This window comes from Canis lupus, chromosome 3, assembly GCF_048164855.1.
Source record: "Canis lupus baileyi chromosome 3, mCanLup2.hap1, whole genome shotgun sequence".
Lineage (NCBI taxonomy): Eukaryota > Metazoa > Chordata > Mammalia > Carnivora > Canidae > Canis > Canis lupus.
In genome coordinates this window covers 47,289,656-47,311,374 of record NC_132840.1, presented here as the reverse complement: position 1 = coordinate 47,311,374, position 21,719 = coordinate 47,289,656, and the positions used below count along the sequence as shown (strand labels likewise).

At 56.0% G+C, this 21,719-nt stretch overlaps 1 protein-coding gene across 1 annotated transcript in view; it reads right to left on the bottom strand.

Annotated features, from left to right (window-relative positions):
* RAI1 (retinoic acid induced 1) overlaps nucleotides 1-20,742 on the bottom strand; it is an 80,586-nt gene extending 59,844 nt beyond the window's left edge. Inside the window, exon 1 of the mRNA XM_072820853.1 lies at nucleotides 20,605-20,742. The gene's annotated coding sequence lies outside the window, so the exon portion shown is untranslated. The remainder of the gene's footprint in view (nucleotides 1-20,604) is intronic.
* Between the last annotated feature and the right edge of the window lie 977 nt (nucleotides 20,743-21,719).

Genomic DNA, 21,719 nt, shown 5'->3' with positions numbered 1-21,719 from the left:
CCCCCCGCCCCCCGCGCACACACGCTGCGCGCCGCCGCCCAGCTCTCACGGGTGGCTTCGATCTCGCAGTCCTGCCGGGATCCCCAAGCGCCTGTTGTTCCCCAACGACCCCCCCTCCTCGAGTGCATTTCCTGCTCCCCTTCTTTTCTCTCCCTAACACTTACAAGCGTTCGTACAGGCCCAGTTCAAACCCCACGGCCCTGTCGAGCCCCTCCTGACTCCCGACCCTGGCAATTAACTCACTCCTTTGTGCACCCCTTCTCACCTCATCAAAGGGTAATTTATCAGGTTCCCAGCAGAACCCAGAGCGCCCCCTAAAGGCAGAGCCGAGGCCTGAGTCGTCTCTAAATGCTAGGAGTTCTGCACACAGTAGGTGCTCTATGAAGATTTACGAGTTTGTGTGTGTGTGCGCACAAATGCTCCGGCACGAGCACACAGAATTCAAAGGCCCACGTTACACGAGGAAAAGTATTGGCCTCCAAGGAAACCTCAGTGCAGACGGACTCTGACCTATTCGTGTACCTCCCACATTTCTTCCTTTTCTATTTACAACCATCATGTCTCTCCTTTTGTCATCAATTTTAAGATTTTTATTTATTTATTCATGAGAGACACATAGAGGTAGAGACACAGGCAGAGGGAAAAGCAGGTTCCCTGTGGGGAACCCCATGCACGACTCAATACCAGGACTCACACCCTGAGTCCAAGGCAGATGCTCAACCACTGAGCTACCCAGGTGTCCCTCTCCAAAATGATCTGGAATGAGAACCACACCAAGCCCACTCTGGGGACATGAGCTGGTATGGACCTGTTCTCTGTAGGGGCTTGCCTTCCTGGCTGCTAACACGCCTGGCCACCCTGGGTGTGCCAAGATGATCTGGCCCAGGTTACAGGGCAGCCAACAGAGGCTCAGGGCAGGGAAGGTCATCCAGGGCAGAGGAGCTGGCATTTGAACCATGGGGAACCTAAAACCCATGATACCCCAGACTGCAGCTGGGTCTACCCCAGACAAGTTGGCTGTCAATGAGAAAGTGGGGCTGATCCTGGCAGGCCCACAGGGACCCCAAAGTCAGCACGGGCACAAGTGCCACCATCCATAAAGTCATTCATGTCTCAAAGGTGACCTATCTCACTGCTCAATCGAGAATCTTAGTAACCAACCTCTCCTGCTGATCCCCTCACCCGTTCTCACTCCCTTACCCACCCCAAGCCCATCAGCTCTCCGACTGCGCAGCTGCAGAAAGGACCAGCCCCCCAGCCAGCCTAAAGAACGTCCCTGATATTGCTAAGCCTGGTAATGGTTCCCAGTCCTGGATGGCATACAGTGGTACCCGAGGGGCTTGTTATAGTTCCAAATCCTGACCACCCCCAGGGACTGTGTGATTCAGGCAGGCCCAAGGGCGATATGCTGGGCATTTCTGTGTGTCTCTTCCCAAGTGCCCAACTGGATGAGCCCCAAGCTGCTCCCACATCTGCTGGCTGAAGTGCAGAGGCACAGTGCCTGGGAGTTGGACATGGGGCAGGGGCGGGAGGGGTGGGGAGCTGCCTCCATGCCTCCACACTGGGGTCAGCCCCAGAAAGCATGCTGTGTGTGAGATCTGCTATCCTACATGCCCTGACATTTCCAGTGGCATAAATCAGTCTGACAGTGCCCAGGTGCCAGCAGTGACAAATTGCTGGGGGGCAGGGCAGCTGTGCCCCTGCATGTATTTGCTTGGGGGCCTCCTCACCCCCGAGCAACACTGGAACTGTGGGGGTCCCTGGCACACAGAAGGGGAACAAGGGATGTTTGGGGGCATGGAACCAAGTATAGAGTCCTTCCAAATCATAAAGGCTACCATTTATCACATGCCCACCTATGGTAAGTATTCTGCCTACATGAGCTTGCTTAAAAACTGGGACTGGAGAGAAGGTATTTGTAACAGCAAAAAATGCTGTGCCCATGTCCACCCTACAGAGACAGGGCACTTATGTAAGGCCCTACTGCGTGCTTCCGTGGCCCAGGTAGGACAGCAGGCAGGGGGGATGACTCAGGAGCCCCACAGTGCTATAGGGCAGTGTGTGTGGAAGGGTCCCCCCTGGACTAAAGTCCGAAGTGGACCTATGGCACAAAATTCCCAGTGACAAGAGGAAGGGCTAAAGAATGCCCCCTCCCCCGCCCCCCTGACTCTGGGGACTCAGGCGTGGAGCTGTGGGGACAGAAACTCCCAATTTTACACACTTCTGTTCTGTCTTGCTTTAAAAAACAACAACAAACACATATTTTAAAAAGAGATGGATTCTTGGCCAAGCTTCCAGTGAAACCAGTGCCAGGGGTGGTTGGTGGTGGTGGGGGGACAGGGAGCAGGACGGGGTTTGTAAATCCTTCCAGATAGGTGACTTCAGACTCTGGAGAGCATGGATTCATGCATGCAGTCATGCGTTCATTCAGTCGACAAAGATCCAACCCTCTGAGCATGCTGCCAGCTACCCCAGGCCTGAGCACTAAGAATTCATGCTTTCATTCATGCCACAAATATTTATTAAGTGTCTGCTATGAGTCTTGGGGCCTCAGTAGTGAGCCTGGAACCACCCCCAGCCCAGGGCAGGGTGGGCAGGGCAGGCAGGGCAAAGCCACGTGGCACTGCCTGCGGTCTGCCCCAAAGTCCCTGCCCAGCAGCATCACCTGTGGCCACAGGAGCCCCCCCCCCCCATTCCCAAGCCGGCAGGCACCCAAGATGGGAATTATGGTCTCTACAAGAGACACTGACACGAAGCTGGTTACTGCCTTTTCAGCAAACGTAATTCCTTTTTATTAGAAAATTAAAGGGTAGGACCAGCTTGCCAAAAGCCAAAAGAGCTGAAATGTGCTTTCCTAAGATATGCAGCGTCTGATAAAACGGATTTGCTTGTCTCTCTCCTTTTCCACCGTCATCTCCCCTTGGCCAGCCTCGCCTCCATTCACTCCTCTTCTACTGGCACCGAAGCAATGGCAGTGAGCTTGGGGGAGGCCAGGAGGTCCAGCACCCGGGGGAAGGGATGTGGGGAGCGTGCCTTTGTTTCCCAGGCACAGGACAGGAACCAGGTGCTCTGTGCTGAGCCCCACTACCTGGGATTAAGCCTTTCTAGAATCACCTTGGGGATTCTTGAGCTTTCCTGAGATGCAAAGGCTGCCCGTGGCCTCTTCTAAGCTCACGGTGTCAGGAGAGAAAGGCAGGAACAATAAAGGACAAGGCTCCTGAGAAACAAGCTCATCCATCTGGAGACCTGGGAGCAGGCGGCTCCAGACGGAGCAGCGGAGGGAGGCGGGCAGGGCAGGGCGCGGTGGAGAGGACCCGTCCCTCCCTGCCACACAAAAAGCAACTATTCAAAACCACCCAGGGAGTTCTCTCTTATTGAAAAGTCCTTGATTCTTCCTTTTCTGCTGCAGAACTCAGGAACAAGGGGCCCCGTCTTATTAATGGGGTGATGGAGGGGCCCAGGAGGGAGGGTCCTCTTGCGCAGGAAAGTGGCCGAACCCGCCCCACGAGTCATTAGAGCTGGTAACTAAGGTAACTCCAGAATCGGATTTTCTTCCCCCTAATCTCTTTTTCTCCTTTTCCCTTTCTTCTCCTTTATTCCTCTGCTTCCTGGCTTGGAGGGGACCTCAGAGGGTGGTGGGGAAGATGCAAGTGCGCGAGTGCGTCTGAGTGTGTGTATGTGTGTGTGTACGTGTCTGTGCGCCTGCACGCGCCGAATACTAAAATGACCACCACTGTCTTGGCTCTTGATGCTCTCGGGGTAGGGACCTCAAGGTCTCATCTCAGGTGCGGCTGCTCCTGCCCTATCTTTGAGCACATGCCCCCCACCCTCAGCCCCACCCCCCAGCCCATTCCGCTTCCTCTCTTGGCTGTGGCCAAGGGCAGATCCATCCTCTGCGCTCCCACCTTGAGTAACAAAAGGCCGACATGGAGTTCCCTTTCACCTGATCTGAGTGAAGTCTTTGCTTTGGCCTGTCTAGTAGTGGCCACTTTGTTCTGGGGAAAACCCAGAGAGGGTCTGCCTTGAGGCTTGTCAAAGTGGGCAAAGGGGTAGGAGGTCAGAAATAATTGCAAAAAAATAGCATTGTCTCAGAGGTCTGTGCTGCCTGGACCTCTCTGCCTGGGAGCTGTTGTCTGAGGGGGCCAGTCCGCATCCCAGCCTGGCCACTGATGGCCATGTGCCTAGTGCAAATTCTTTTACTCTCTGGCCAGGCTTTCCTGCTTTACGTGCAGAGAGGTAGGAAGCCCCTGACGCAGTATCAGGTCTCTCCCCAGGCTGGCCATCTCCAGGGCTGAGAGGGGACATTCCACTTTTCCAACAGAGTGGATGTGAAGCATGGTGTGTGTGTGGGGGGACCATGACCCCAATTCTCCAGGGGCAGTCATGATAGGGCTCAGAGCCTCTGGAAGGTGTTTCAGAGGAAGAGAGCTCAGCACTGGCCCCCGGGACCCAGGGTTTCTCCAGGATGAGGAGGAGCTGGGAGCCCCTGGCCCCAGGACTGCAAAAGTCTGCATGTTTCTGTACACCCCCTTTCCTCCTAAACACAGAGGTCCCAAAGGGTCTCCCAAGGCTGTAGGTGGACACCAGGGCAGCACGGGGTCTGACCCACGTAGGTGAGCAATGCCCAGTGGCTGAGGGCTGCAGCACCAGGAGGTTTCCTGTTTCCCCCCAGTGGCGAAAGGGAGTTGTCTGCACAGTAAGGTGAGTCATGTCAGCTTTGCTGGCTCTGTGCATGTGGGGGTGGGGCTGCCCTCCCTCTGGACCCGAGGTGACAAGGTCAGCTCAGCAGCCGACTGACAGGGGCTGGACTGGCGCCTGGGACCCACCCAGGTGGCCTCTGGGGTGCCCTCGCTGCTGCTCCAGGCCCCTCCAACCCCCACTGCCCAGAGAACCAAGCCCAGCAACTGGCGGGTGGTGGCCAAAGGCCTCAAAATCCCCAAGCAGTGGGGCAAGGAGGGCCATTGTGGCAGCGAGAGGTCAGGGGAAGGGGCAGGTATTGGAGTATGTCTGGAGCTGAGCCAGAACAGAGCTCCCTAAGTGTTGTAGGCGGAGGGGGCCTCGGCCCAGGCAAGCGGCTGACATTCTCAATGGGGTCAAGCTCAGGCCCCAAGGCCCCCCAATTCTGGCTGCGAGATCATCTCTGGCATCCTCATCCCTCCCCGTGTCTGTCCTCCTCTCCTCCCTCCAGTCACAGGACTACAAATGCACTGGTGCCTTCCTCTCTTCCCCAGCTCCTGGAGCTGACCTGTCCCTTCCATGAATCTATCTCTGTCCCTCTTCTCCTTGGAGGGCACCCGCAGCCCACCCTTCCCTCCAAAGATGGGCATGAGCTTCGAGATCCAGGGGTCTGGCGAGCTGCAGTGACATGGCCTCGTTGAGCATGGCTCTCACCTCAATGGGTTTTCCAGAGAGCTCTTAATGGATGTGTGATGCTCAGTGTGTGTGCGTGGGAGCCGCATGTGTGGAGGAGGCAGCCACCTCTGGATCCCTCTCCCCACCCTGTGTTTACTCCAGAAGGCCTTAGTCTACCTTGTCACAAAACCTGGCCACCCAGGGGTGGAGAAGGCCCCAGGCAGGGAGCTCCCCTGACAGACAGTTCTGGATGCTGGGAAAGCACCGTCTCAGTCACAACACTGACATCACTGCCATTCCCTGAGCTCCTACTGCGTGCAGGGTGCTGGCCTGGGCCTGCTCAGGTTTCAGCACACTTATTCATAACCACAGCGACAGGGACAGCCTGGGCCTGCAGCCTTGAGCACCTGGCAGCTTATTTCAGCCCTGAAAACTCCCATCAAGCTGACCACAAATCCCATTTCTCATTTGGGGAAGACTGAGACCCTGAGGGCAAGCACCAGGGCCTGGGAGCAGCAGGGGTGGGGGTGAAGGGACAGAATGAACACAGTTGCTCCTGTGTGATGGGACCTGAGTTGGCCTGAGTCTGGACGGAAGCCTGTACATTTAGTCCGAGCACCTCAGAGCTGCCACTCAGAAGCTCACGGAGGGCTGGACCCTTGGCCTGTCTGGAGCCCATGGCTTTTCCCAGCTTCCTACTGGCCCCTGGAGTCTTCTGCTTCCACCAGCAGACAGGCCTCAGGCCCTGTGGGGTGGCAGGGACCACCCAGGTAGAGAGAGAGAGAGAGAGAGAGAGAGAGAGAGACAGAGGGAGAAGAAGGGGGGAGAGGTAGTGTGTGTGTGTTGTGTGTGTGTGTGTGTGTGTGTGTGTGTGTGTGGTGACCCAGCGCCCAGCCCGGATGCTCCGCCCAGCCTGACCGCAGCTGGGAAAACAGCCTCCTCAGCTGCCCCCACCAGCCACAGCCCACCCCACCCCACCAGGCCAGCTGCCTCACCCAGCCCTGAACCAGGAACTGGGCCTGCCGCCATTGTGGCCTGCTCTGCCTGAGTCACGGCCCCCCAGGCCACCTCCTCGGATCCCCGCCAGATGTGGGAGGAGGCAGTGGCTCCCCTGGCTGCCCACTCCCTCATGCTACCCTGGCTCACAATCCCCCAGCACAGGCTGCCCCCAATGGTACACCTGCCTCGAGCCATCTTCTTCCTCTCCACCTCCTCTCAGACCGTCAGGTGAAAGGTTCAGCTTTTTAACTGCAGTTTGCCAGAACTGACCCAAACCACAGCCCACCCTTGCCCCTCATCTCTTTGAGAGGCGGCCCTCCACCCTGTGCCCACCACCAGAGTTTGGTGCCTGTAGGCTGGCACTGCCTCCGGCCTTCTAGGGGCCAAGGAGGGGGCTCCCCTCCCTCTCCCACCCTACCAGGCTCCCTCCCCCACCTCACACTTCTAAGGCAGGATCACTGAGGCTGAAATTTCAATTAAGGAAGAGAAATAATTACTCTGGGGCTCCAGGCCGGCTCAAGTGGCGACAGGCCTCTATAGCCGCTTCCTTGGAGTTGGGGGGAGGTGCCCTGGCACCCCCCACCACCCCCGAGGTCAGCTGGGGCCTGAGCAGGGACCTGGGCCTTCACCACGTGCAGCCTTGGAACCCCCTTCCCTTCTGTTAAAGCAAGGCCAACCTCAGGGCTGCTCCAAGGTGGGAGGTGGTGGTGGGGGCAGATACTGGCTTGAGAGAGGGTGGAGGAGGCTCCTGGCAGAGGGGGCTGGGGAGCAAGCCTCAGATGGCTCCAAAGAAATTGAATTAAATTAAATTTAACCATTCAGTCACTGCCTGTTCCTGCAGTGAGCCTGGAGGCTGCCAGGCCCCCACACGGATGGGGGCAGGGACCCCAAGAACAGGACTCACAGGCCCTGTCCTCCCCTGGGGAGGATTCCGAAAGAGGCCCAGAAGGGGTGGCTCTGGAAGGTCCCCAGAAGGCCTGCTCTGCCCCTTACAGGAGGAGTGGGCCTGGGCAGGAGAGTCCCCTCTGGACCTCAGACCCATCTCCTATAAGACAAGGGTCACAGGTAGGGGGGTGTTCCTGGCCCACCATGAGACCCTCCCCCACCTACTACTCAAGAGGCTAACAGCCAGCTTTATTTAGCAATGGCAACCTCATCTCCCAGAAAACACCATCTCCAGAAATATCCCATCTTCAATCCTTTCCTGAGAATGACACGTTTCTCTCCAGAAATGCTTGGTTTGAATCCAGAAATTCTCAGCTCCAGAACGTTCCATCTCCAGAAATGTCCCATCTTATCTACAGAAATCCTCTCTCATCTTCAAATACAATCCATCTCCACAAATGCCAGTGCTCTCTATAAAGGCTCCATCTTAGTTCCAAGAATGTTCCACTTCCAGAAATATCACATCCCATCTCTAGAGATGTTCCATTTCAGCTCCAAAAATACCTCAAATCCAGAAATGCCCTATTTTATTCCCAGAAATACTCCTGCATCATCTTAAAAAACACTACACTTCCAGAGGTACTACAGTTTACCTCTAGAAATAGCCTATTTCCAGAAATGTTTCATCTCTAGCAATGTTTGGAATCCAGAAAGGCCTCATCGTTACTCCAGAAAATGCCCTCCCCCCCTCCAGAAATGTTCATACTTCATCTCCCAAAATGCCATTTCATCTTCTAAACTGTTCCTCCTCCAGAAATGCTTTCCATCTCCTCTCTAGAAATGTCCTAATCCTGTCCCCAGCCGTGCTGTGTTTCATGTTCTAAAGACATTCCATCTCTAGAAATGTCCCTGCTTGTATCTGGAAATGCCCGTGGCAGCTCCAGAAAGGTCTCCCTGTCTGGCCTAGATGCTGTAGAAACTTAGAAACCCACTTCGTGCAGGATGTTCTGGGGAGGGGCTGTGCAGTGACCAGGAGGCCTCCTCTTGCTCTCCCTCCTCTATCCCTATGGTCCCCTGGGGATCTCTCAGCCACATGCTGGGCCTGCTTTTGTGCTGGGAGCAAGGATGAGGTCAAGACCTGGACTGGTAGGGGTCAAGTTCCTGTAAGTGGGGGTGTTGGTGGTCAGGGTTTGGGGCAACTGGGAGCCCCTGAGGTCTGGCCTGGGGCAAAGGTGGTGATGGGGGTCTGGGGTGGGGAGACCAGGAAGGAGTTGGTGGGGGTCTTGGCACAGCCCCCCAACAGATATACCCTGGCCAGAAACACATTCACCAACCCAAGTGCACTCATTCACATTTGTTTTTTTGTTTGGTTTTTATTTTTAAGATTTTATTTATTTATTCATGAGACACACACAGAGAGAGGCAGAGACACAGGCAGAGGGAGAAGCAGGCTCTATGCCGGGAGCCTGATGTGAGATTCGATCTCAGGACCCTGGGATCATGCCCTGAGCCAGAGGCAGATGCTCAACCACTGAGCCACTCAGACATCCCACTCATGCACATTTGATGGCCAATCCCCACACAGTGCACACTCGCATACTCCCAGCCTGCCTCCTGCCACTCTGAGCCACACATATTACACACTCTCAACATGCATACCACGCTCAGCACTTGCAGCCCTGCCCATACAAGAACACAGAACATCTACAAGTGCATACACACAATGCAGACACACAGATGAGTCCACCATCACACCACATACACTGTGACACACTACCATCCTCATCCCCACTCCCTGGGGCTCTCTGAATGAAGTTCCGGGGACACCAAGGTGCAGAAGCCCGCTGTCAGTCCCTCTGGCCTGTCTAGATTGGCAAGATGGAGAAGCCTCAGTGATTGCTGCATGTCAACTGGGGTGTGTGTGTGTGTGTGTGTGTGTGTGTGTGTGTGTGACTCCCAGGGCTAAGACTTGGGCTTAGAAGGAACTGCAAAAGATAGGAAAGTACACATTTGGCCTCTACTAAAAAGCTGTTAAGATGGGACACTCCTTGCCCCTTGGAACAGCTACTCTAAATGACAGAAGTTCCTCTTTGGATAGGACCAAAATCTTGCACTGTCACCTCTGTCCCCACAGCATTGTGTTCTGGAGTCACAAAGTCCATGCCCTGCTGACGCCACCTGGGAGACTCTTCTTTCTGCCCCTTGACAGGCAGGGAGGTAAGGGGACCTGGAGATGGCTGAGTGGAGGGTGACTCAGTACCAGCATGCGTGTACACACACACACACACACACACACACACACACTACACCTCCATGCCCTGAACGCACACACAGGAAGGGAGGAGGTGGCCCCTGGTCCCTACCAGGTCTGTCCCTGACACCTCTGTGGGTGGAAGTTCTCAGAGCCTCTAGGTATGTGGGAGGGAAAAGGGGCCCTGAATCCATGATCTGTGTTCCCAGCAGCGTTGGTAGCTCTGGTCTGCTCCCACAGGACAGTAATTACCATTTATTAAGCCTCCCGATTTAGAATCAGCCTCAATTAACTGAAGCCTCCCGAGCCCCCTTTTGGGATCCTTTGGGCCCAAGGGCAAATGCTGAATAGAGCTTGAAGGTGCCCTTCGATGTGCCCTCAGCACGGGTCCCTTTGTCTACCATCTCGTCAACTGGCCAGCTCTTGCCTACCAATGGGGCTCCCATGTCTGTCCCATCCTGCTTGCAGTCCCTCTAGGTCCAGGACACTGTTCCTCTCTCTCCCTAGACCTCCTCCTCTAGGAACTGAGATTTTCACTCAAAAACGTGAGGGAATAAAAAAAGCCAAATAGTCCAGCATGATCCAAATGAACACTTGGTCCCAGGGCCCAGGATGGGAAAGAGCTTGCAGGCCTGGCCTCAGCATGGTGAGGTGAGGCGAGCCCCCCCTCCCCCGCCCTGCCCCTGCCAGGTATCCCAGCTCCCAGGAGCAGCGGGCCTTCTGGAGAGGTCTGCATTGGTATTCTCCGTCCCTCACAGCCCAAATTACACCAGCTCTCCTGGGACCCTTTTATAGCACGTTGTCGCTTCAGCAAAAGGTTATGTACGAGAACATCGAAATCCCTCCCGCATATTAACTAAAAGAGCATTTTTTAAAAAATGCACAGGAAAAGGCAGCTCACCTAAGAGCCATTTTTTATGGTATTTTAGATCAGAATGTGCACTGGACCTGTGGTCAAGAATCGGATCCTTGTCAGAATCCCGGCCTTGCTGGGACCCAGGGCATGTCACCTCACCTCTCTGCCCTCCGCTTTTCTCCGTCCACTAGCGTGAGAAGAAAAGCCCCCACAATGGTGCTCTAGTCAGGGATGCTCTGAGGGGCATATGAACGATTGGAATGAAGGAATCTTGTTATGGAACCAGCAGAGTCCAACTGGTGTCATCGCTCAGGCTTCAGCCTGCTCATAGGTAGCAGGCAAGGAGACCTCCGTATTTCTCAAGTACTCTGTGTCCTCCTTGCACCTCCCTGTTTTTCCCCAGGCAGTTCCTACACCTGGGGCACCCTTTCCTTTTTTTTTTTTTTTTTTCCTGCCTAGAGAATTTCTGGAAAACATCTTCAAAACACAGTTTGGAATCAGTTCCCTGGTTCTGATATTTCACAGATGAAGTCCAAACCTGTAATGTGCCCAAGATTGGTGGGCAGGGGTGCCAGGATGAGAACCGAGGGCTATGCAGGGGGCGGGGCAGACTTGATGGCATGGGGACTGCACAGAAATGGGCAGAAGGTGGCAGCCCATCTCAGCTCTGCCTGCAGCCCCCTGTGGGCATGTGGATTTCTAGTTTGAGAGATGCGAAGAGTAGGATTTTTATGTGAAATCTCAAGTTATATTTAAAACCCTGGGGCGCCTGGGTGGCGCAGCTGGTTGAGCATCTGACTCTTGGTTTCGGCTCAGGTCATGATCTCAGGGTCATGGGATCAAGCCCCGCATGGGGCTCAGGGCAGAGTCGGCCTGGGATTCTCTCTCCCTCTCCTTCTCCCCTACCCCGCATGCGCTCTCTCTCTCTCATAAATAAATAAATATTTAAAACCATGTGCTGGTCAAACTGTGCCCATTTGAGGGAGGCATCAGCCAACAGTCTCTGGTTTGGGGTCTCAAGCCCTGGTCTCTCCACCTCTTCCTGGAGGAAGGGAGGTGAGCATATGGAAGAGGTAGTGAAATGGGGAGTAGAGGAGTTAGGGCAGGGGTGAATGCTGGGCAGTGACCTCTTTGGGCCTCTGTGTGCTCTTGTGTCACACAAAGATGATACCAGAGCCCTTCCTCTAGCATGTGAAAGCTGAAGCCCCCCCAACATAACAAAGTGCTCACAAGGTACTTCTAGGATGAATGAGGGAGGGCGAGGGAATTCTCAAGGGTTACTTACCTCCACTGTCAGGATTTGTCCTACTGGCCAACCCGACTGTTGGGGCTACAAGGAACCCTAACATAATCTGAGCCCTTTACAGATGAGGAGATGCCCTGAGAAGAGCAGCTCTTGACTGGCATCACCAACCAGGTAAGTGAACGACAGCGTCAGTCTGGGATGACCAGACTTCCACTCCCCAAGGCAGTGGGATCCACTATCTTCCTGCTCCTCCCACAAACAGAAGACCCCAAACATGAGGAATGTCAAGAGGGGTGCAGGAAGGTCTGCCCTGCTGGGCCTTCCACCACAAACATCCAGCAAGGAGGGCTATACTCAAACACAGCCCTGGGTTCATCCCCGCCCACCTTTTTAGAGCCCAGAGGGCCTGGAGCCAGAGGTAATTGACTTCTTCAAGCCTTGATTTCTTCATCTTGAAATGGGAGATGGCGGGATCTTCCCCCAGCAGGAAAGGGTTGAAGATTGGAAATAATAAAGTGCTCAGGGCCCAGCATGGGGGTGGGGGTCAGGCCTCACTGAAAGTTCGCTTTGAATACCAGGATTCCAGATGTTATTCATGTCACCCCGGACTCCAGGCTGCCCTTGTCCCCAGTGCTCCTCTTCCTGTCTTCTGTGGGGCTCTGGGTACCACTCCTCCCTCTGTGCTGAGCCTTCTTTCAGGGAATTACAATCTGTTGGGCTTTAATTACTGGTCCCCAAGGAATTCCACCTCTTCCCCCATCGAGAGGTAATAATCCCTCCCAGGGTTCAGACACTGCAGGCCTGGGGAGCTGCAGCCCAGGCAGGAGTTGGGGAGCAGGACCAGGCCCCAGCTTCCCGGGAGCAGGTCCCACAACGGCTCTGAGCAAGGAGGGAGGATGCTCTTGTCCTGTCTGGGCCCCAGCATTTAGAATCAGAGGCCCCAGTTCTGAGAGAGGACACTGGGCCTTTGAGATGCTCACCGAAGGCCAAAGGTCATGCAGCCCCACCTGGGGTCTTTTCTGATTCTCTCCAGCTTTTCCCCTCATTGGCTCATTTTCCACCTCCAGCCTGGGCTCCAGCTGTGTCCCCTGCCTTCAGGATAAAACGTTTCCCACTTCTCCCTTCCTGGCAGTCAAGGCTTCAGACTCCTTTTCAGCCTCCACTCCTGCCTCTGCCTCCCCAGTTTCTAACCTCTGACTTTCTAGAGCTCTCCTGGCTCTCTCATGCCTCCAGGCCTCCTGGCATGCTGTGTAGCACTGCAGTCCTTCCTGGGGTCAAATGCTTCCCCTTCCAGAGCCAGGGCCCATGTTCTCTCCATCAGGAGGCCCACCCTGACTCTCCCTGGGCCTGGCCTCAATGTGCCTCCCCTGGGCTGTCAGCGAACATCTGCTGAGTGCTGCATGAAGGACTGAAGTAATGAAACTCGACTTATAAACCAGGTGCCCGTCAGATGCCCGCTGCTCCCCCTCCCCACCGAGCCCCAGCAACAGCAGCAGCTGTGGGAATTCAGCCATGCGTGTAGAAGACGGGTCAGGCCACGGTGAGCCACACAGCCAGGGTCAGGCTGACCTGTTCCAGTCGAGTCCCCGCACCCCTGTGCGTGAGTCCTCTGCTCTCATACTCTCACTTCTAAGACCACTAGCCAGGGCCAGGGTGAGGCTGGCACCGCGCACAGTTCTCAGGGCCCTGCAGGCTGAGGTTCAAGGACAGGTGTAGTGGCTCCTGGGTAACAGCTATTCAGCTGAGAGGCTCCAAACTAGTGGCTGGAGTGTGTGTGTGTGTGTGTGTGTGTGTGTGTGAATTTGGCCACAGGTGGGTCACTAGATTCGGCGACAAGAGGAACAAACCAGGAAATGTGATGTAAACATCTGAATCCTGGGCACCCTGGGCTGCATCTCCATCTGCCGCCCTGGTGGAGCTGAGCTGCTGTACCCCACGAAGGCCAGCCAGGCCCCCACACCCTCATTAGTTTTGCCCACTGGCCCCCGCGGGACTGAGAGGTTGCCGGCCCCTGCATTATGCAAACATGAGTACAGCTTCTGATCACTACTGCGAGGTAATAGGCTTGCATTTTAAGCAAGGCTTTCAGTGCTTTGACCCTTGGCTGTGACCAAAGAAGTCATTTCAGGCCTTGGGAAAGGATTTTTGGGAAAGCAGATATCCTATGGGTCAAGGTGCCCCTGGGAGGTGGCACCTTGCAGGGATGACCTGGGGTCTCTGTCTGTTTCAGCTCAAGGGGCTTTTTGTGGGATGAGCAACATCTGCCTGCCTCTCTTCAGATTCTGACCTTGGGAACAGATGGATGCTGACTTTTTGGGTCCCACCTGCCTCTCTAATTCCTCATGACATCATTTCTGGTCCCAGAACCTTCCGCTTGGTCAAGGTCCCCCTAAGAATGTGGAACTTGCTCCAGGAGGAACATCCCCTCCCTCTTCCCAGACACTCTACCTTTGATCATGCTTCAGGGGGTTGTCCTATGAAATTCTTAGCTCCTTGGAGGTTTCTACTGAAATGACAGTCACCTCAACCCCAGAATGTCTCCCAGAAAGCATGGGAAGAGTACAGCATGTCTCCCTCCCTAGAAGCCAGCAAACCCCAGGCCCCTGCCGTGTCAACACACAGGTGCCCTAAACAGACAGGGCGCATGGATGAACACTTAATGAGCCCCTCTGTGTGTCCCGAAGCTGCTAGACACTTGAACAAACTTGACCTGGTTTTCCTTACTCCTCTGACAGTCCTGTTAGGAAAGAACCACGATCCCCATTACCCAAAGGGGATCTTTTCAGGCAATGAAGACAAAGACAAAGACCTTGCTTGTGGCCAGCATTCTCGTGTGCTTTTGGGTGTGGCTGACCTGAAGTGGGGTCTCCTCTCTGAGAAGCCTGGCCTGGGAAACAGCAGTGTCGAACAGGAAGGGAGAGGGCAGTGAGCCATGCTTTTGGACAGCTGAGTCCCCACACATGCTGAGCTAAGCCAGTTCACCCACGCACCTATCACTTATGAACCATGACAACACTTGATTCTGGGCTGTAAGTTGAGGGCCACCTGGTTTATTATTTTTATGGCTATGTTCTACTACTGCAGTCTTTGCGAGGCTGACTGGGGGCGAGATAACCAGAGAAGGCAGAGTGTGACCAGGCCCAGATTCTTTTTCCAGAAAGTTCTTGGTGGCATATACCCAGGAGTATGAGTACACAGTGGCCAGCAGGGACTAAGGGGCACCTGTGGCTGGTCTGCTATGGAACTGCCTGCCACTTCATGGGGGACAGTGGGACGGAGAGGGAGGAGGCCCTGCCTAGGATGGCAAAGGTGACAAGCATCAGACCAGAGCTGCCCAGGGGCAGCGAGTCATCCAGTTCCCCACACACATGGACACCACGGCCTTATGCCCTGTGTGGCTTGGACCTCAAAAAGGAATAATCTCAGGGGTGCCATGGAGGATGAGAAGACCTGTCCTGAGCTGACATCTCAGCTCCCCAGGGGCCTGCAGAGGGAGGACCCCTCATCATGGGAGTCAGGGGCAGCTGGGAGCTAGGGAGGGGGGCTCTCAGGCTTAGAGTCAGAGATGGGTCCAGCCTGGGGTGCCTAACTTCTGGCTCCATGATCTCATGCAGGTCACTCGTCTTTTTTTTTTTTTTTTTTTTAATTTTATTTATGATAGTCACAGAGAGAGAGAGAGAGGCAGAGACATAGGCAGAAGGAGAAGCAGGCTCCATGCACCGGGAGCCTGATGTGGGATTCGATCCTGGGTCTCCAGGATCGTGCCCTGGGCCAAAGGCAGGCGCCAAACCGCTGCGCCACCCAGGGATCCCAGGTCACTCGTCTTTAACACCAGAACCACAAACGCTGACTTTCAGGACCTGGTAAACAACAGGACCAGCGCCTAGCACGCAAGTAGGTATCCATGGAACCTGGTGGCTGCCAACCAGCTCCCAGGACCTCACAGAGCACCACCTGGGGGCTGGGGGAGGCAGGGTGGTAGTAGTGGCAGCCTTTAAAATTCAAAGAAGCAACTCAAATCTGCCTTGGGCATATACCCCCAACACCTGGTCCCTCAGCACCCCTCCCTCCCCAGGTGTGCTCCCCTCCAGGGGCTGTGCCCTGCAGCCAGACCCTGTCCCATTCTCCATCCTCTGGTCTCAGTCTCAGCCTTCCCAGCCGGGGGATGTGAGCAGGAATGGCTCAATCAGGATATAATCGTTTTTAATTAACGTGCGGATCATTTCACAGGCTGATCTCCTTGGAGACCAGAGGGAAGACGGTCTTTTAAGATTTTCTTTTGCCTCCCCCCCACCCAGCTTCCCAGTAGAAGGCCGCCCCCCCTCTTCACCCACCCAGCCGCAACCTTGAAAGCAGCACAAAAGCCTGCTGCCTGGATACCTCTTGGGGCCATTAGGAGGAAAGTGTGTGCTCACACACAGACAAACATCCACGTGCCCAAGCTCCAGGGCACGCTCTCCCCCCACCGGAAATGCACAAATGGGAGCAGAGACTCACAGACATATGCACACACCCACAGACATAGCACATGCAGGGATACACACAGATTCACGCGTGCACACACAAACACATGCATGCATGCATGCATGCACACGTGCCCAGGCTGGAAGACACACAGACCCTTTAAGGAATATATAAACAGGGTCCAAGGCATACAGACATGGGCACACGCACACACCCGGGCTGGCAGCAAACTGACCCCCACACAAACAGGATCAGACACACAGACATAGGCACACACAGGCACACATGGATGTGTACACATGCACAGCGATGCATCCAAGCACAGACACACACGGACATACACCACAGAAATGCCCGGACAACCCATGCTCATGGGAGGTCTGTGCTTAACTACGACAGCCAGCCAGTGTGCCAGCAGTGGGGAAGAGGTCCCTCTCCTTGGATGGAAAGTCTTACCTCCCTGCCACCCACCTGGTCTGGATCCTTCTGATCCCAGAGCCCCTCAAACAGCTGCTTCACTCAGCCCTCAGAGCTCACCCAGGACATCCAGCCTTTCCTGGCCACCCAGCACAGGCTAGCTTGACAGGTGCACTGGTAGGGCTGTCCCCCCACCCTCTGGGGCACCTCTGGGTACTGAGTGAGGCTGGGGGGGGAGGGTACTTGCTCTCTTCTTTCTTCATTTTTGCATTTTCTTCCCTTCTGACCTCCCCTCCCACTTTTCTAATCCCCCCCATCTCCCCTTCTGTTCCTCTCTCTCTACCCTTTCCCTGTCTCCCCTTCCTCCCCAGGGGCCTTCCTGAGGTCAATCTAAGATCAGAAAAAGTTTAAGAAGACACAGGTCCTTCCCCACTCCTCCATGGTAGCTATCTGTGCCAACACCTGCTCCTCGCTCCTGAACAGACCCTGAACTAGGAAAAGTAAACTGAGGCACAGGCATAAGGGGACAACCACTGGGATCTGCAGTCCCATCCCTCTTACTGCACCTACTTTGGATCCTCTATTCTCCTTCTGGAGAATGGGATGGCAAAGAGGAAGGAGTTGTTTTGAGGAGGTACAACAGGAAGCCCATGGCTGGCCAACCATAGTCTAGTGATTTTGGTGGCCCCAGAATCCATGGACAGGGCCAGTGTGCATGACACAAAGTATGAGACAGGCTTAGGAGCCTATCTGGTGCTGTACTTGGTGATGCCATGGGCAGGCTGGGTGCTTCTCCTCTCTTGGGGTCCTTTCATCTGTGTAATAGATCAGGTCAGCCTAAAAGATCCCTAGGAGCTCTTCCCACAAGTAGAAATCAAAATGGCAGATTAGTAGCTGGCTCTTGGCTGCTGCAAGGCCCAGCAACTGCTGTGTGACCTTGGGACTCACTTCCCCTCTCTGGGCCCTGGTTTCCTCCTCTGTCAAAGGAGGAGGCTCACACAGGTGATTCATTGCCAAGGCTCTTTTTCAGTTCTGACAGAAGGTTCTAGATTGGGAGGGAGGAAGGAGAATAGTTTCCCACTTCTGGAAAAATGAGAAGCCCATTTCTTCCACTGCAGGCATGCCGGAGTCTTCAGGATCAGCAACGTCATTTTGAGGAAATCATCTTAAACATCAGAAAAAAAAGTGCTCTGTGCAAAATATAATCGCTACCTCGTTCATCAGGAGAATCCAGAATGTTGAACAAAAGGGGAATATTGAGTAAATGATGGCACATCCCCCCCAGTTGGAAAAGCCTGAAGATATTAACCAGAGTGTTTATGAAGAGTTGGTTACAAAACAGGAAAAGGCTCCTGTTAGCGCCAAGGAAGAAAGCAGGATATACATCTGAATACAGAGAATGGCTACAATGTCTTTAAAAAACAAACCAACCAGGGACTGTGAACAACATCAAAATATTAACATTGTCATAGCCTGCTGTCAAGTAACCTTGTTTCTCTTTCTCTCTGTTTCAGATTTTCTCTGAACCTCATTTTAAAATGTGTATGTCGGAGAGGTTTCTTTCTTTTTTTTTTAATGGCTAAATGCCTCCAATTGAGAAACTTTCCCCTTTTTTCATTCATTCATTTATTCATTCATTCATCACTGATTCATTCACTCCTGCGTTTGTCCTGCCAAAGCTGAGTGCCCGGGCATGTGCCAGGCCCCAGAGCTCTCGGATCTGCAGGGAACGCTTCTCACCTGCAGGAAACAAATGAGTGTGTGGTGGGGGTTGGAGGGAGGGAGGCAGCCCCACAAATAACTAGACACCAAGGCACTTGTCCGGTCATGGGGCCCTCTGAGGGGACACAAATCAATTCTGCCGGTTTCAGCCCTGCCTCCTCCCTGGCCTCGGTCAGACCTGCCCTCAACTGCTAGGGTCTCAGAGTCTAGGCTGTGGGTTAGAAACGCACCCTTAACGCCGACCCTCCAGCTGTGGGTGGGAAGAGTTGAGGTGGGGAGCCGGGCAAAGTGTGAACCACCCTCCCCAGACCCCAGGGTGATTCCACTTCAAGTTCCCTAACCCTGGGCCCTAACTCCTTTCCCCTCAGGGCCACAGGGCGGCTACCTGGCTGTTGTACCCTCCCTGGCTCTGATTTCTCCTTCCCCCGAGGCCCCTGACCGAGGCACCACCCAGCCAGGTCCTGTCCCGCTGCCTGCGGCTGCTGAGAAGGGAAGCACAGAGTATGGAATCTGCTAGCTCCTGTCAGCCAGTGTCACGCTGTTAGCACGTCAAAGGGTCCGACAGTGTGTCCCTGCTGTGTGGGGGCTGACAGATTTCTGGGGAGGGTTAACTCTTTATATTCCTGGACCGAGCCACAGAACAGCCTGTAAGCAGCCCGCCACCGCCCCCCTCCCCAAGGTGCATCCCCTCTCCCCCAGGAATCCCCTTTTTAAGTCGGGAGAAGGATTTCCTTCTCCTGCCTGGGTTGCCAGCTTGGGGTCCCTGGAAGAGAAAGAGGAGGAGCCCCCTTTGGCTCCCTCCGATGCTCGCCTGGGAATCCAATTAAGGCAGATTTCCATCGACTCTTCTCGGTCCCCACTCCTGTTCCAACCAGCCCCTTCACCCGCTCCACAACCCCCCCTCCCACGAAAGGAGCAAAAGGATCTAGGCGCTTTGAGTGCCGAGAAGCTTCTGACCCGGCGACCCCTACTTTGCGTTGTGCGCCCCCCCCTCCAGGACTGCGGTCCCCAGAAAATCTCTGGGCTAGCATTCCCCTCCCAGGGCCCCAGTGGGAAAAGAAGTTCCCACCACTCCCCTCCCCCTTTCTTTCCCTCCCCGCCCCCACCGCGGAGGGAGGGGGCGAGGCGTCCGGATCTCCGGGTCACCGGAGCAGCGTCTGCTGTGGATCGCAGGAGACAAACACTCCGTCACACACACACACATCACCCTCGGGATCACCTCTGAAGCCCGCATTGTACAGAAGGGGAGGAGGCCGAGTTGCGGGGAGGAGGCTGAGGTTAGGGGGGGCCCTCCGACGTGCCTCAAGTCACCAGCCAATCAGCAAGCCCAAGAGGGGCTAGAATCCACGACCCCCGGCCCAGAACCCCACCTTGCCCCCGCCCCCTCCCCCGCACAGCGCCATCCGACGTCAACGTCTCTAACCCAAACAAGCCCCTCCCCCAAGAAGTCTTCCCTCCCCCTCCCCTCCCCCCGCCCTGGGTCAGCAGCCCCCAGAGAGACCCAGCTACGACCCCCACCCCCGACAGCAAGGCGCGAGATTTCATTGTCAGCCTGGCCACTCAGGCGCGCGTGAGGCGGGGGTGCAGGGCAGGGGGGCTGTGTGGCAGGCTACGGCGCGGGGAGTGGGGAGGGGTCTCCAGGGGAAGTGTTTGAAGCTGCTCCTCCAGTTCTGTCCAGATCCGGAAGCCGCCGGGGGAGGGAGGAAGGCGGGGGTGGGGAGAGCGCGACCTTAAGCGCTCGCAGGCGGCAAGGAGGGGCCGCGGCGGCCGGAGGAAGCGCCGGGAGGCGTCGGGGGCGCCAAGTCCCCGGGGAGGCAGCGCTCGCGGGAAGTTTCCCACCGGTTGCCTGGAGCAGGACAGGGTGCGCAGACGGCCCTCCCCGGCCTGACCGGCTCCAGCGCGCAGATTGCGAACTTGAGCAAAACTCCTTCCGTCTCCGGCGTCCCTCACCTTCCCATCGGCGGCCACCAGCCCCGCCATCTCAGCCTCCTGCCTTCCACCATGCCACAGTCGCCAAGACACCTCTCACCAGTGTATTGTGGAGGCAAGGGGAGGGGGAAGTCCCCAACACAACCAAACTGCGGCCACCAAAAAAAAAAAAAAAAAAAAAGAGGGAGAGAGGGAGAGGGAAAAAAAGAGAAAAGAAACAAAAAAAAAAAAAAAAGGGAAGAAAGAAATTCCTTCTCTCGAGACCGATTCCTTCAACTGGCGTGGAAAACCCCCAAATAGGCAAATCTGCAACTCCAGCCAGGATCGCGGCGCGGCGGGAGGGGTGCCCGCGGCCGGCGGCCACCACCGCGGGCGGCCCCGGGTTCGGGGCAGGTTCGAGCGCGGCGGCAGCCCGGGGGCTCCGGGAGCCCTCGCGCCCCGGCACGGCCCCCAGAAGACACAAAGCTCTGCCGCCAACAATACCTGCGGGCTCCTCCTGGATCTCCCGGGCGCCGGCGCTGCGCGTCTCGCCGTCTCCCTTTCCCCGCGCCGTCTCTCTCTCCTCCTCTCGCGCGCGCTCTCCCCCTCGCCTCTTCCAGAACGCGGCGGCCAGATGAGATCCTTGGGAGAAAAAAATGTGAGCGCTCGCACGATTCCTTTCTCTCCGCCCGCCGCTCGCGGCGGCACCGGGCTCGCTCCTTTCTCCCTCGCGCTCCCGCGCGCGCCGCGCCTCTCGCGCCCCGCGTTTCCTTCTCAGCAGCCCCTGCGAGCGCCCTCAGTAGCCATTATTCACGGGCCACCGGGGGACAGGAGGTAATTAGAGACCGCCCCGTGGCCGCATCCACTCGGCAAGCGCGATGCGGGCGCGGGGTGCGCGCGGGGAGGGGCGCGCGACGAGGGGGCTTGGCTGCGCGCAGCCCGCGCCCCAGACGCGGGGGAGGGGAGGAGGAGGAGGGGACAGGGCGGGAGGAGGCGAGGGGAGGAGTGGTGAGCTCGGGTAGGGAGCGGGAGGAGGGGGCGCCGGGGAGACGCTCCCGCGGCTCTCACCGCGGGGGCTCGGGGTCACCGGCTTGGAGGCTCCAAGGCGCTTTGGGGGTGGGGGTGAGTGTCCCCGTGTGTGTGTGTCTGTGTATACGCGAGCGCGCGTGCGCGTGTCAGAGACAGAAGAAGAGGGAGGGAAACGCTTTAATATTTTTCCAGTGACTTACGAGCCCGTGGGTGAGCTCTTGGCTGCGCGATTAGGTCCGTGCGTGCATCGGTGTGGCTGTGTATATCTAGTCTGCCCTACGTGTGAATGTCATGGGGTTTGGGGGCCTGGCTACGAGCTTGTGAGTGTGTTGCTGGGTCTCGGAGGAACTGAGTGATGCGGTGCCTGCGTGGAGTTGTGTTTGTGCGCGATCGTTTTATGGGGGATTGTGTGACTGCGTGGGTGGCACTGCGTCCATGTGGGGTGCGTGTGTCCGAGGGGCTGTGTGCCTGTGTAAGGTGCTGTGTACAGGATTGTGTCTCGAGGCTATTGTGGATCTGTGTGCGCTTGTTTGTGAGTGGGATTGCGGTTGTTGGGGTTGTGGAGCTGGCGTGTAGGGGGCAGTACGCCT